Genomic DNA, 16,633 nt, shown 5'->3' on the forward strand with positions numbered 1-16,633 from the left:
CAAGTATTGACAAAATGAGAACATGTGCAGGCGGTCTGCTGTCGACTGCACCTGGTACATGAGTCAAATCAGCATGAATAAATCCTGGCCAATTACGCATTGGTAAAGGGAACCCTACGTAAGGTTTTGCACTGCATGAGACCCAAGTCCAAGCATGTTTGTTCGTCATATGCTATGTCAATCCGGAAATCCCGGCCCTAAGAGGAAGACTAAATCTTTGACAAAAATGCGTGACATTTTTCTCAATTATAAAAACACTAACTAAAGAACTAAGATTAATCAAAACTAAATCCTGGGATACGGACAATTAATGCAGGATTGTTATACAAATGTGAATAACCACACGTAAACTCTGGGTAAGAAGTCCATTGAAGCTGTGAATAACCCCAGGTACATTTCTGTGTGTAAACAAGATTTAAAATGTTTTATTTTGGTGCTCATCACTATGTCTTACAAACAGTTGTAGTTAACTTCCGGTTAAATGTTTGATGCTTTTATTTTGGCGGCATCACTTCCTGTTTGGCGCTTGAGCTAACTTGATGTTGATGGAAACACACGGAGAAGTACAAGAAATCGATATGAAGCGGCTTTAAAAGTGTTTTATGTTTAGCTGCTCCCTTGAAGAGGCACAAGGTACATTTAAAATGTTTGGGAATACTGCATGAATGTTTGGTGTGGCCAGAGTTGTATGTTTGTTGGGTTTTATAATGTTTTTCTGAACTTATGCACATGTTTAGCATTTTATGCAAGGATGTAAGAGCTTAGCATTTAGCTCATACCTGTCAAGTATCCCGTTTTGGCAGGGAAACTCCCTTATTTTACCCCTCTTTCCTGCCATCTTCCCGTATTATTATTTTCCCGTAAATATCCCGTATTTTAATAATAATTCAAAGATGCCTTACTGAACTGAACGGCGTCACTAGCCTCGCGAGAACTTCCACCTGAAATGACCTGGCTTGGTTGCAGCTCTCGCGAGATTAGTGCTGACAGCGGCAAAAAACCCAGAAACAACTCAGAAGAGAGATGAATGAATGAAGACGTTCCGGCGAAAAAAACAAAGAACTGGTGTAAATACGTTGTAAAATGAGACAGAGTTTATGTTCCTAAAGAGCAGCAGGATGAGACACAGTTTCACGTTCTGTTATATTAATAACTGAGATTTTAATGTCTCCCACGGGGGAAGGAATGACGTAAGTCAGCATGAAAAATCAGCCAATCACACGCTCCACAAATATACACCGCTTTAAAAAAGTGTTAGTGTAATTTTAATGAAAAGACAACAACTAAATTAAATAAGACAAAAACTCCTATACTTGATTATGACAGTGTTGTAGGTGTTTGGTGTTTCTTAATGGAAATTCAAAAGTTATTCTACGCACTGGTTGATTTGCTTCCATCTGCACATAGCTTTTCTCAGTCTTTATCTATTTCTATTTATTTATTTTTTTACTTTAGAGCCACAATTAGGTCTCTCATTATATTCTGCAGAACGAGTAATCATTTGTTTTATTTTGTTTTGTTTTTTTGTTCAATGGGTACACCTTACTGGGGCCATGTGTGCTATAAAAATTATAGCTTCAAATCTGCATCTTTAGAGGAAACTCTGCTTACCCAATGTGTTGCTGAGCTTCACTTTGCACTGACTGTGGTTTAATACAACTGTTATACAAACTTAAGTAGTGACTTTAGAGCTCAGCAGTTTTTCCACCTGCTTGACATTTGGCTCTCGAACACAAAGCAACACTTAGCCTTCAGGTTTCCAAAGGTTCTCTTTCTGTGTAGATTTAGAATTCACCTAATCCTCCAACCAAGCCTCGCGGTAGCTTCTTTTCTCACCTCTGCCATTATTCCCAGTTTGGTTTGCACCTTTTGTCTCTTGTCCTTCAAAGTGAATCCTTTAACCAGCAGTAACACCTCTCTTGTTGTCGCTGTAAGACTGTCGAGCAGTGTAACAGAAGTCTTCAGTCAGACTCCCACTGACATGCAGACACTAAAATGAAATCAAACAGAGCCTCCCTCTGGGTTCAAGTCCTACTCCTTCAACAGGCTGTGCTTGACTATACTGCCATACTGCCGCCATGCGAGTGATGGACTTCTGGCCAAGCGGCAGACTCATCGCCTCTCTCAAGGAGCAGATGCTTGCTTCCTCCTGACATATGCCCCTGAGATGGAGGAGGGCGAATCATGGAGGCAAAGGCAGTAAAGGTAGAAGAGAAATTTATCTCGAGAAACAAGAGGGGATCGGAGATGGCAGGTCATGTTGCTTTCAAAAACGTTGACTTTCTAATAAACGGAAGCCAAGAAGGGCAGAGATCCAGGTCACAGTGTCAGAGAACGGAGGAGTGTGAGCTCCTTCTTGGCTAACGATGGACAGATGGTGAAGCAAGACATGTGATGGGAACAGTGGGATGAGCGGATTTTGGCAAATGAACAACTTACCACATTTGTATCCATTTCATGTTACCAGATCCTCTTTTTCTCTCTTTAAACATTCTCAACAGGGTCACCAAACTCACATTCTTGTGTGAATCAAGAATAGGCCACCATTTTTCTTAATACTTTTGAGGTTTTCTGGCCTGCGATGTGAAATGGATGATAAGCTATGCTGGATTTGTACATTTCTCAGATAAGATTTTTAATAGGCGAGAGATGTACAAGAAATCAGGGGTTATGATCTGTATTCACAGCCAGAATGTTTTATCAGCAGCTCTTTTCACCAGACTTCTCTCCAGCACGGAAGCTTCCATCTTGAGAAAAGAAAAAGACTGCTTTAAAAACTAAATTCATACAAGTCATGTCAGAAAGTCTGGGTCATGGTAAGTAATACATTGATTTTACTAAAATTCCTATTAAAACCAACAGATGCCATTAATTTGAGGTTATGGATGGAAACTATTATGTTGTCCTTCAATCTAAGTAAACATTAGAAATCAACATTAACCCAAAGCACATGTTTATGCATCTTAAAGACTATATTCATGTAAAAAGTCTTGTTAAATACTTTACTTTTAACTCAAGTCGACTGGTAAAATTCACGTGACATGAAAACAACACGTTTCTCTACTTGCTCACCTCTGCTCTGATGTTTTCTTCCACTAGACAAATTTGTCTCCCTCTTTAAGGCGCTTCACGCCACAACACACACACACACACACACACACACACACACACACACACACACACACACACACACACACACACACACACACACACACACACACACACACACACACACACACACACACACACACACACACACACAGGCCCGGCATCTTGCAAGGTGAATAATTTTCATTAAAGACAACAAACAAGCATAGAACCCGCACACTTGCCGAGCTTCATAAACAGCAAGTCTTTCATTAACACATACAAGAATTTAATTAGCAGCTATTGATAAGCTTTGCCTGTCTTAATGACGTGTTTGTTTGTGAACGTGTAGCCGTGTGTGTGTGCGCGCGTATGTGTATCTTAAGGACAGGCTCGTTACGCAGTCATTATACAGTTATCTTCTTGATTTGTGAAGCATGAAGAAAAGCACACATAAACACTCCGTCGGCAGAGGCTTTATGCGCGATGTGTTGACGGATTAGATGGGAGTTTTTAATCATACTAATTAAGCCTAATTGTTATTGGTTGAATATGTGGCATTTATGAAGTTCACCAGGATATAAAAACAGATTGAGTGCTAATTAAAATAAAAGACGGGAGTTTTATAACAAGAATCTGCAAGAACCAGAAGGGGTGCAGTGCCACTTTGATCCAAATTCGACAAGGACACGATGACGCGTGAACAGTTATAGCCTCGAAAATCATCCACCAACCTTCAGGTTAGAAGATGACTTCTCAACCATCCGAGCTAAAACCTCATAGCAGAAACATCACAACTACAAATAACTATAAAGACAGATCCTGAAGCAAAAACATACAAAATAACACAATCTCATGTTTCCTTGTGCATTTTTTGCATTGTTTTTGTGCTGTGGGACACAACTTTCCAACTCTTGTGTTTCGATTGGAAGGTATTTTGAGTAATTGCATCTTATTAGAACATTTAATTCAGGATTTTGGATTCTGGTTCAGGTGATGAATCCAATTGACATACATCAGTTTGAAATTCATTCCAGGCTATAAATGAAAACATTTCATGCCAAGCAGCATTAAAGAAAGTCGTTCCTCGTGACACAAAAAATAATTCCATGACAGATTCATGAGATCTGTAAGACTGGGCTGAAAATATTTACAACCGTTAAAAGAAAGTGTAAAACAATTACCAAAAAGTGAATTCAAGATGCTTGAAGCAAAAGCCAATACAACAACCCCATCCCATCGACCTCCAGAGAAGATGGAGGAACAAAACAACAAAAATGACCACAAAAATGACACAAAATGACAACAAAGTACAACAAAGAGTGAAATAAACAAAATGAAAACAAAAATTACAACAAAAACCCAAAATAAAAACACACAAAACAGAAAAAACATACAATTATTGTTACTAAATGACAAAAAACTACGAAATTCTCAAAACAAAAATCCCTTCATGCTTTTCTGTATTAATGTTCAGATTGTTCATTATTCTAAATGCTGTGATGACTGTTGGTAACGTGGCACTCGACTCAGACAAAACACATTTGTGTTGCCCCCACTGTGATAAAAGTTACCCATCTCTCTCAGTTTGTTGCCTCTTCATTTGAATCCAAAAAACAACTCTTCAAATGATGACAAAAATCAAAGGTAAAGACAATTTCCCCCTAAATGTATACGTACACGAACTGAATTGTCTGATCAGCACTTAACACAGTGACTGTAGCGCGTGTCACACATAAACACATGCCAAACAGATGTGAGGGGGATCAGGGAGGTGGGCAGGTGTGAAGAAACACACACAACAGATGACGGGAGCTGTGAGGCCATATGCAGTGCAACTGTCTCAAGAAGTAAGACGCAGCCTCATAAATTATTTACACAAACACACACATATTTAGCAGGTTGCCACCTTGCCCAGGTGGTGCGCGCACACACATTTGGCACGTTTAGCGCCTTTTAGAAAAGCCCAGAAGTAACTGAGAAGAAATCCCAGGTGGTTCAAAGATGGAGGAGGAAAAGGAGGAGGAGATGACACACCTGTTATTAGCTTTTCTCCAGGTGCTCCATCAGATGCGGTGACGGAAGAACCATGAGAAGAAAAAGGGTGGGACAGCGAGCCAGATCCTGGGAGCAAAAGAGAGACATTGTAAAGCATTAATAATGGACGACAGATCCTTAGAGACCATGTTCAGACATTAATAATTGAAAAGTCTCAGCTGGACGGGCTTAGGGAACGCCTCAGCAAAAGGTACCTGAGGAAAAAGGAGCAGCGAGAAAAGATGTGCTTCATGCTAAGCTAAGCATTTGCAACACTCTTAGTGTTGACAGCATTTTAATATAGTTTTAGTCATAGTCTTTTGACTAAAATGCAACTTAGTTTTAGTCCAAATTTAGTGATCAGGACTATTTAAGTTACACACAAATCACATATCAGTCTTGTTTTAGTCACTTACCGGCTAGTAGTTACCAAGTTATTAAGTCATTTTGAGAAACTTGGTTCTGATTGGATTTCATCCCATGTGAACATCATTGTTTAGTTATTAGTTGATGAAAATATGGATTTTTTTAAATTTAGTTTCTTTTAAATTAGTCATTGTCTCATTGTCAGTTTAAAAAATTTACTCCAGAAAAATCATCACAAACATTTTTAGTTATAATGCTGAATCAGAGATCATAAAAACAAATGTAAAAGCTCCCAACATTACTATGTTTAGCTCTTAAATAACATGTTTAAACCAATATGATACTGAGGAGTGCATGCTCTCACACACACACACACACACACACACACACACACACACACACACACACACACACACACAAAATGTACAAAAAGCAGACATACACAGCACAAAACACTTCATTTCGGGTGTTGCCAGGAGGCCTGGGTGATGTATTGAGATTCAAGATATATCAAAATTTCTAAGTTGGTGATATAGAAAATTACAGTATCGCCTATAACAATATATTTTTTATTTTACAGCTTATTTTGCAATAAAATACCATTTTAGGAGTTGCTGCTTTCAGTACTTGTCAGAACAGCATGAAAAGCTGACCATCCCTTAAACATGCCATACTACAGAACTCACTCACACGTGCTGTCCCTTTATACGAGACAAAGTCCAAAGTGGCACATATTGTGCAGCTGTTTGTGAATTGTGTTTCTGGTGAAACCTTGAGTTAAAAATGTTGAGATTTATATAGTATAGTACCATTTTGAGAAAAATATGGAGATATGGGTTTTGGTCAGAGGTGTAAAGAGTACTGATATATCTACTCAAGTAGAAGTACTGTTACTTGATTGAAATTGTGCTCAAGTACAAGTATGTCTGACACTTTTTCTTAATGCACACATACACACACTTACGTACACGTACACACAGGCAAATGAGCACCACACTTAGACTAAATGAGCGTCCTGATAGTCTCCGTCATTTAACAACAAAGCCCACAGCCTCATGTCCCTCCATCTCTCTCTGTCCTCCCTCCTCTGCCCTTTCTGCTCAATATGTATAATTGTCTTACACGGACACACAAAAACACGAACACAAATTGCCACACAAACGCCAGTGTTGAACATCCTTGTCCACTCTCAGGAACATGCATGCTGCGTGCACGCTGTATGGGTGTATAATTACAGTGAGTGAAGCGGCACTGAGGAATAATTACAGAGGCTGGTCGTTGTTGTTGTTGTTTCCAACAAATAAACCAGTATACACACATGATGGAAGGGTGGGCAGTGGGTCAGGCTTTCTCTGGGACGATGCTGTAATCAAACGCAATTTACCAAATCCAAATAGGCTTTCGTTACCCTTTTTATTGGACAAAAGTATGTGGACAAGTTAGAATTAAGAGTAAAGAGACTTGGTTTGGTAGACTTTCCACTTGTGTCCACATACTTTTAGCTTTAATTCTTTGATTCTCTTCCTTTTTCTCTGTATATCTTTTTTTTCTCAAAGTTTGAGGGTTGTTACACATACACAAACACGCACCCGGTCACCTGCACTGAAGGTAAATGGAGTGTGAGGTTTTACTAGTGCTGTGATTGCAGGGTTTGTCTCTGGAGGAAACAAGCGTTTACGCACTTTGTTTACATGCCATCAGGCAGCAGGTGGCGGGATCAGCGCGGCAACCTTTGACCGACGCCGGGTGCTGAGTCCAGGGTGGCACATTCCAAACACAAATGTGCTTTTTTTTCCCCCTCCTCACTCAAACATGTTCTTAAAATCTTTAGAAAAAAACCCCCAAAACAACAACTAGTCATGCTGATATTGTGTGTCCATTTGCATGAGTGTCTGCCCACCATGTATCTGGCACAGGCTGCATGCATGTGTGTGTGTTACATGTGAACATGTGAGTCAGTAGGGGAGGTGCGAGGTTGTGAGTGTGAGGGATGTCCCACTGTGTCAGAGGGAAAGAGGGCGTGCGTGCATGTAATAGAAATATGTAGAGATGAGAAATCAAAGATAAACGGTGGCTTTTGTTCTAATGATGGATGGAATTTTCATTGATTTAAACACTGAGTATATTCTATATTTTCCCTCAGATGTAAGAGAAACAGTGCAAAAAAAATCTAAATATTTGCGGTATATACACCGTTTTTATTTGTTTTTATCGAAGCATTTCACAAAACTAGTTTGAAATTCAGATTGACAAATTTCATTATTAAGAATCACCCATAATAATTAAACAAGCAAGGATTTAAAAACGATGAAGGGCTGAGTCTATGAGTTTTAAAAAAAAAATAAAAAATGTAAGGCCATTTTGCAAAAATTGTTTGGCCGTGGATCAGTGGTATAGTGGGTCGCCCAATACCCAAAGGGTTGAAGGTTTGATTCCTGCTCTAGGCAAGGCAAGGCAAATGTATTTGTATTGTGCATTTCATACACAAGGCAACTCAATGTGCTTTACATGACCAACAGAAAACATTTAACAGCTTAAAAACAAATAAAAACATTAAAATCAGCAGTAAAAACATTTAAAATCAGCAACATACCCATTACATCAACAGCAATACGACCAAAAATCTCCCTCTCAATCATAATATTCAGTCTATCCAAGTTATTGTCATTGTGTCCTTGGGCAAGGCACTTTACCCACATTGCCTCGTATAAATTGTGCATGAATGTTGGTGGTGGTGGTGGTCGGAGGGGCTAAAGGTAGGCACAAAATGGCAGCCACACTTCTGTATCACCACTGGTATGACTGAATAATGGTTTCTGTAACGCATTTGAGTCTCCTCCAAAAAAACGCTATATAAGTTATTACCATCTCTGATGTCAAAATCCAACAGTTTATAAACAGGTCCCTCCAAGCAGAGATTTCACTCATCTCCAAACACGCATCTGACCAGTTTTGCCAAAAACTAAATACACTCCCTTGCAAAAAAAAAAAACGAATTGTGATGTTGGTGTAATTCATCAATAAGGACATCATTGCACACAGCAGCCAACTGATTAAACACGGTAGGTCAGACAGGTCTAAGCACTGACCTGGTAAGCGGTCACAGGATTGGGAAACCCAACTGTGTCTTTGACCAACATACTTCCTTTCCGGCACGGGGAGGAGGTTTATTTACCATCTGTGTAATTTGAGATCTTACTTTAGTAGTTTTTCTATGACTGAACAGACAGTAAATTACAGTGAAGTGGAAATAGCAATGCAACACAGAATATGTGCAGGTTTTAAGACAGTGGCTCCCAAACTGTTTCTGAAGTGCCTCCTTTGAAAAATGAAATATTCTAACATAAACATAAAATGTGCAATCATAACTTTTAGAAAGTCAATCGTAAACTTGTTTGGGTCAAAGAAATAAAAATATTGTTGTTTTTTTCATGCTCAATGCTTAGTAAGGCCGTTCTGTCTATGGTTTTATGCATAGCAGAAACCGAAATGTAGACTAGCATGGAAAATCTTAATACGAACAGTCTTCCCATCATAAAAAGGAAATAGCTATGTGACATGGTCTAAACAATAATCTAGCTTATTTTAGTTCAGTGACCAAATACTAACCTATTTGATATCAAGTTGGTCACAAATTTTAGGTGAAAAAACAAGTAATTTTAACAGTACTCTGCCCTAGTTTGAACTTCCACGTATAAATTATATACAAAGTATCTAAAGCACCGACAATATCCAAGCAATAAATGACAAATATTAGTGCCTCCAGGATTGTCACATCAAAATTCTATCATTTTGTGACCTATTTTTTTTAAAAATAAGGCCAATTTTGTGGGATTGTTTGTAAAAAAAAAAAAATACAGGATTTTAGAAGAATAGAGCGTTGTTTCGACAATTGTGATTAAAAATGACGACAGTAATGTGATAAAAGCACAGGAAAAATGTGAACCTCCTTCAATTATTGTGTGACTAAACTAAATTATTTGGTAACCTCGAGTTTGACAATATTTCTGCACGTAAAATGAGTGGCTGCATGTCTAGCGAGTGAAACAAACAGATGATGGTGAATCTACAGAGTCTTGCACTGTCATTTCGATGCATGATTTCAGCACACATCTGAAGAATATAAATATAAATCCCAAAACAATAAGTAACTCAATTAACTGTATAAAGCAGATATCAGGAAGTTTAATAGCTCGATATGAGTTGTAATTCAAAAAAGCTAATGGAACAGAAATGAAATGGATTAAGTAAACTTATGCGGAAATTACATTTTAGGAAACAAATTTTAAATTTTAAATGGTAAATCAGAGGCTGTACTTTAGGGTATGCGCTTCATAAAATTGTTCATGAAGAACAAAGACACTAAAGAAAAGTACAGTGACTGAATGAGACTCAAACTGCTTAAAAATACATTAAGTTAATTTCATGCATTTAATCCCAAAGTTTCAAAGAGTAATTTATAAGAAAAAGTTAAAAAAAAAACAAAAAAACAATGTAATTAAATGCGAACTCCCAAAAGTACTTTCACTGTCCTCGCTGTCAATGATATCAGCAGACCAACATTAAGATTGATTTAACAAACTCTGTACACTTTTACACGTTTACTTCTGCTACGCTAAGCTTTGTCCTTTCATTAGCTCGTTAGCGAAACCCTGTGTGTGGATATGAGGAGGTTTTGCTGAGTGGGTTGAATACCCTAACAACCTTATTACTTGTTTTTTTTTTTAGACTACACTTGTTCCCGGGGCGTTTCCTTACGTGCTCTCAGGAGGCAACTCCGTGTAATTCAATTTTAATTAAAGAAGAGAAGAGGAGGCTTGGATTGATTGTCATTATGGGGACTCTGTGTGTGTGTTTGTGTGTGTGTGTGTGTGTGTGTGTCCTGAACTGACTGCTCACACACAAACATACAGATGTCCTACTTTCTGTTTGCTTGATTACATTTGTTTCCTTTAAATACATCATCTCCAATGACAACAGCCTCCTTTCTATAATGTGGATAACCTGGAATGAAGGGGAACAATTTAACTATAATTATCGCTTTTAAAAATATGATTAAAACCAAATCAAGCTGCTTGAGCTACTTTGTCTAAAGTGCCAGAGGCTATCATTACAATAACCCTTCCAAAAATGATGGCATGGTTTGATCCCCAAAGTGATGGCTACTCAAAAACTTTGTGAAAGTTGCTCCCTAACAATGCCCGCTCTCCACATTGTGTACATAACTGACACGGGTCAATGAGTAGATGGCAAAACACAAATAAAATCTCATTTTCTAAGTGTGTTTATGCTCTTTTTTTTTCATCCTTTGTTTGATTGCAGTATTTGTTATAGGATTTTGGTTGAGGTTTTTTTTTTTTTTTTTGGTCTTTCAGTCCCTAATGGTATTTTTATTTCTGGCTTGGCTTTGCACAATGTTAATGAAAAAGCATTATGAGTAAACATGTGGACTTTTGTTTCCATGGGGATGAAAAAAGGCCCAACAAAGTCACAAAGGCTCAGGCCAACAGACTATGGTAAACATACTTTAACTGACATTGTCTGTCACTGTTCCCAAGCTTCTCTTCAACATTTTTCTTATCGATCCCTTTTTTTTTTTTTTTTTACCTCGTCCAATTTTTTTTCAGTACCCCTTCTCTGCCACTTTTCTCTTCCACGTCGGGCCCTCTCTATTCTGCTCGCTCCCTTTTTTTCCTTTTGTTGTTGTCTATGTGTGAAGAGCTGTGATAAATAAAGCCAAACACAGCGGTCGTACGTGTGTGTGTGTGTGTGTGTGGATTAGAGAGCCTGATGCCAGCTCTCTGATAGCATTGTTAACCTATCCACCTCTCCTCACTCCACTGCACACGCAGCTACAGGCTGTCTTTCCCCTCTTCATCCCTCTCTCCAGCCGGGCCTCGAGCCAGGAGGGTGGCTTTGGGTACCGAGTCAGGACAGGAAGCGGGGCTCATTGTGGGGGAGTGGGGGGGGGGGGTGCTCATCGTTGGGGATGGAGGATGCAGACCGGAGATCCAGGCCAAGCCTCAGACCTAAGACCTTGGGCTATGGCTTGCCAGGAAACCAACAAAAGGCCCCTTGGGTGGTTTAGGCACAACATGAGGGCAGGAGGGGAGGTGGAGGCAGGAGGTCTCAGCAGCGGTAATGGCAGTGGTTAGATTAAGACCTCTTAAAATTAGCACAATGGAGTGGCTCTACAATAAAGCTTTGCACATTCATACATAAATATACAGATGTACACATGGCCTTCATTCAGCTCCATCCAGGCTGCCCATTAGAGAGGGGACAGCATGAATAAATACATGACGAGTGCAAGGCTCCATAGGACTGATAATCATAATAATAAAAAGAAAACACAAAACACACATACATAAATTACAGGAAACGAAAGACAGGATTGTACTTTGGAAAAAAAAGGAAAAGATGAATAATTTGGATGGTTTTATAAGACACTGATTGTGATGGTGGAAAAGGAAAAGGACTGAGGATGATGAATGATCATAGTCCTAAATTTCCCTGAGCTCAGACAATAGATTCGTTCTGAAAAGCAAGAAGAGCCAAATTTGAAAATGAATTGCAAAAGCAAACTTCTAAAGGATTCAGGGTTTTCGTGGTGGCATTATGGGCTTATCAAGCATCAGCTTACAGGTCTGTGATATAACAGGAAGTGCCCTGAGCTATGATGCTAAACAACTAGCACAGCTGCATAAAATCAACATCATATTTTAATATTGGAGACTGTGTTTTACTAGTAGCTTCTTTTCAAATATTTAGCCATAGCTACAATTTTCCGTACCGTCTGACCAAAGACGGGAAAAAACTGAATTTATGAGAAAACAATCTAACCCTTTCATTTTTATAGCTCTTTATTTAAAAATATTACCCATTTAGACATTATGTTTCACCGGAAAATGAGTGACTGAATGTCTAACAAATCTGACAAACAGACAAATATGTCCAATTCTGCCCATAATCCTGTTCAATAATGAGTTAGGATTCCAGTAGTTTAGCTGTTGGTGTATTAGCTGAACTGGTGATCATTTTACCTGGTGACACGTCACTGCAGAAGTATCTACAATCACAAGGCTGTGCATGATTTTGTGCAAAACGTGCAATGTGTGATTCGCTGGTCGGCAGTAATGAAAGGTTTCACAAATAATATTTTCAGACCATATCACAAATTTCTATGGTATTTCGCGCGTGATTTCAGCGTAGCTATCACATTTTTGTATTTCTTCTAACACACATAAAATGTAAAATAATTACCGTATTTGACTCTATTAACCCTATTTAGCATGTTTGGTACGATTTTGGGAAGTTTAATAACCAGTAAAGTAATTTAAACAGGGATAAATGTAACGCGATGCGGAATGGGTACACTGAAATAGGATTTTGGAAATTTTGAAAAAAAGGATAATCGGAAGCCCTACATTGTCCAGTTTAACTACTTTCAAAACAACATTCCCTTAGATTTAGTCTAATCTAGTCTAAGATTGCCATTTAATCAATAAAAATGTAGCGAGATCTATGATATGTGCCAATTAAACCCCACGTGCACATGCTAGCACTTTGGTTTCCTTCATCACTATCGAACCTAAACACAACAATATTTGTATGGATTTTAAATCTTTCATAATCAATCAATCCTTGTTTTAGACGCATTTTAGTAATATAAAAAAAAAACACACACAATTTTACTCTTTTAAATTCCAACACCTAAAGAGCAGATACAAGATTATACAAACACAGACAGAAATTTACTGATGTGGAACGCATGTGTTTGTAAATCATTATTCAGTTTAACACTTATCGCTCTCTCTCTGCAAAAGCTGGTGTTTGGTGACCTCCCAGTTTGGCTGTTTTGCAGCACAAGTTGAAATCAGTTTAGAGATGTGTTTTTTTCTCTTTGGTTTACATTTTAGTATAACACGGCGATTCTTCTTCACACCATCTTAAACATCTCTCCAAGTTCTTAATCTCGTGCTTTTTTCTCCTTTCACTCCACGTCTGTACGCAAATTCACTGAGGAAGCAGGTAAAGTAGCCGTGATGACTCTGCCAAGGGAAACGTTCGCAAGCATCAAAGTTCATATATGTGTAACTATTGATAAAACACTGCAGCCTACACTGTTTCACAGTTCTTGAGGAGGGTGTCTTTTTTTTTTCTTCTTTGTGCAAGCTAATGTCCATGTTTTTGGTCACAGAGGAGCCTACCTGGTAATGTCTGCAATAAGACCTTTTTACCACCTCTTACCTCTTCACCTCTACCATATGCTACTTCTGTAGTCAACAATTGTGTGTGTGTGTGTGTGTGTGTGTGTGTGTGTACGTGCATGTACGTGCGTCTCTGAGCTCTCAGAAAGGACCCTGGGACCCTCCTCGACAGTGAGAGCTTTTAGCTCTTCTTCGCTAATGCCCTGAATAATGGCATCATGATGGAGAGAAAGCAGACAAAAAAAGGGGGGGGAGGGGTGAGAGAGAAAGACAGACCATCTTTACCTCCGGACCCTCATCATCAGGGCTATCATTATTCCCCATCTCTGCTTGTCTATTTTCATTATTCCCTTTCTCAGCCTGATGATGATACAAAGTTGCAATAACACATCTTGTGCCGTGTCTGTGTGACTGCGTGCACGTAATATTTAAGGAGTCCTGACGTGACAGCAAGCCTTTCAGCAAAAGTGAACTTTTGATGACGAAAAGGCATCATTTGGAACAAAAAGGTGTTTTCAGCCACATTAAACCCATGACCTCAGCCATAGCCACTGCATTTAAAGAAAATCCTCAACTAAATCTGCAAGAAATCCTCCATCACAAATACATGCATCCATATGAAAATCATACAATGCTCACGCCAAACTTTTAAGTCACCTTTTCAAGCAGATCAAACACCTTTGATACTTGTATGAATTACCATTTGCATGGTTGAAACCAAAACGCAGAAGTGAGATCCAAGTGTTCAAGACGTGGAAGTTATCGGAACTAGTTCTGTAGTTAAAGACACACTATGCTCCAGAGGCAGAAAGATGACTGAACTGTTCAGACTTATTTACTCGTAGTGATAAAAAGCGCTTGAAATATGAACCAAAATGTGCACATAAATCTGAAATAGTTTGCAAGAATCAGGAAAACAGGACTGTTGTCAAAGAATATTGATAAACTTCTCAAAGTACTTTTATAAGGACACCTAACCCCTCCTCTCTGTAATATAGTGTTAAAAGTGACATATATGCAGCATGCTCTTTCTGTGTGCGTGTGTATAAAAAAATGAACATTGCATATTGAGCTGATCTGTTGCTGTTTTTGCTTATAAGGTCATTCGGGGATGATGGTGTGCAGCTGCTGGTCAGTGAACTGTAGGTTCAAAGGTGACTTGTTTTAACAGGTTCTACCTCATGTTTCTCAAGCTTTCTCTGTGTGCGACACACACAGAAGACACTGGTGAAGGGTCATCGCCACATCAGTCGAGTAAACACACACAGGTTCAGCGCAGGTAATCATTAATGCATTTATTTTCAGGAAGGAGTGGTGATGGAAATCTTCTTAGGAAAGACAAAATTTAAACTCAGAAATTTGAAAATAATTTCTTATATTGTGGCCTTTTACGTTTATGTTGGTGCACGCGGTGCGCACTGATAAAAGGGAAATCGTCGCGCTTTTAGAAGTTACCAAACTCCACATTGGCATCACCCACGGTACCGTGGCTAAAATAGGTCAGAGCTGTTCCCGTTTCATTGTTAGGCGGACAAAAAAAAAAAAAAAAAAAAAAAAAAAGGTTTGAGTGCCTTATTGTGGATAAGTTTTGCTGTCGTGTCTGCGCTGAATAATTGGCGAAGCGATGGTTGGGAGAGAAAGAAAAAACGGGCCCTGTGGAAGCTGCTGCATGCGAGAACATGCAAGTAGAGTAGCTACACCCCGGGGAATCATTTCAAATCAAGTCTTTATTATATTATTGAAATAACGGAAGGACACGGCATTGTCGCACGCAGTTTTCAACAACTGCATCATTTAAACGTCCATCATTTCCGTGCGTATTTTGGACACAGAGGAGCCATTGATTATTATTGGCTGACTCGTTTTATACAAAATTACTGGGATACATTAGTTAAAATGAGATCAATATATTCATGGCTTCACAGTTGATCTTAATCAACTACGTGTGTGCGTATATGACAGGACGGCCCGGTAGAACGCGCGCTGGCATTCCTCCACATTAATTCAGAGTTCTACATATGTTTACATCTTTTTCCCCGTCTATTAACACTGAAAAGTACAACACGGAATTCCAAATCAATCATTTGCTTTTTCTTCTTCTCCCACAATCTGGGTTTTAAAATAATCAATTCCTTTAATTCCCATGTAGAAAAATCGTAAATAAAACTGAAAATAATATCAGATTACACTGCTTCAAACAAACTGCATTAATCTATTCTACATTTCTAAAGTTTTTTTTTTTTGTGTGTGTGTTTTACTCATCCGATGTGTATTATTTAATATTTACAGCGTGTTGGCTTGGAATAAGTGAAGCGTGACACAACGCAGGAAAAATACGTTCATTAAAATGGTATACTGATCTAACGATCGTTAAAAAACAACAACAATTCATTCAAAAAGATAAACTGTCTTTCTGTATTTGATTGTTAATTTATTCAGTCGATTTTTATATCGAAGTAAAGAAAAAAAATATTTGGAAACATTTTGATTTTACTATAAATACGTTTAAATCACCAATAAAACAAGCTCTGCACTGCGTATAAGACACTTCCCCCTGTTTGACGCCTGATTTCTATATTAACGATGGGTATGGTGTGGTTTTTCCAACGTTGTTTTTGCAACTGAACAAGAGCCTCGCGCAGAAACGCGCGAATGTCTCCAATTACGCGCAGGAGGACTTTCAGGGCTAATAAGCATTGTTTGGGTTGAGAAAGAGTAAACAAAGCGCGTGTTTTATCATTTAATTTTAGAAATAGATGTGATCGTAAACACAATAAACAAATACAAAAACGCATGCGAACAAAATAAGTAATTTCATCCAAAAAAAAAAAAAAAAAAAAAAAAACTATTTTAGAATATTACAGCTAAATCCAAACGTTGGAGATTGAAATTCTTTAAAAAAGTGATTAGCAATAGAACACACACAGTTGTGG

The 16,633-nt window shown here is 38.4% G+C and overlaps 1 long non-coding RNA gene across 2 annotated transcripts in view; it reads right to left on the reverse strand.

The window, feature by feature from the left end:
• The window catches only part of LOC114477617 (uncharacterized), a 158,899-nt gene that overhangs the window by 72,406 nt on the left and 69,860 nt on the right, over positions 1-16,633 (reverse strand). For both annotated transcript variants that reach the window (XR_003675738.1, XR_003675735.1), the window contains exon 5: positions 5,125-5,211. This is a non-coding gene — a long non-coding RNA (uncharacterized LOC114477617). The remainder of the gene's footprint in view (positions 1-5,124; positions 5,212-16,633) is intronic.

The sequence above is a fragment of the Gouania willdenowi genome, chromosome 2 (genome assembly GCF_900634775.1).
Source record: "Gouania willdenowi chromosome 2, fGouWil2.1, whole genome shotgun sequence".
NCBI lineage: Eukaryota > Metazoa > Chordata > Actinopteri > Blenniiformes > Gobiesocidae > Gouania > Gouania willdenowi.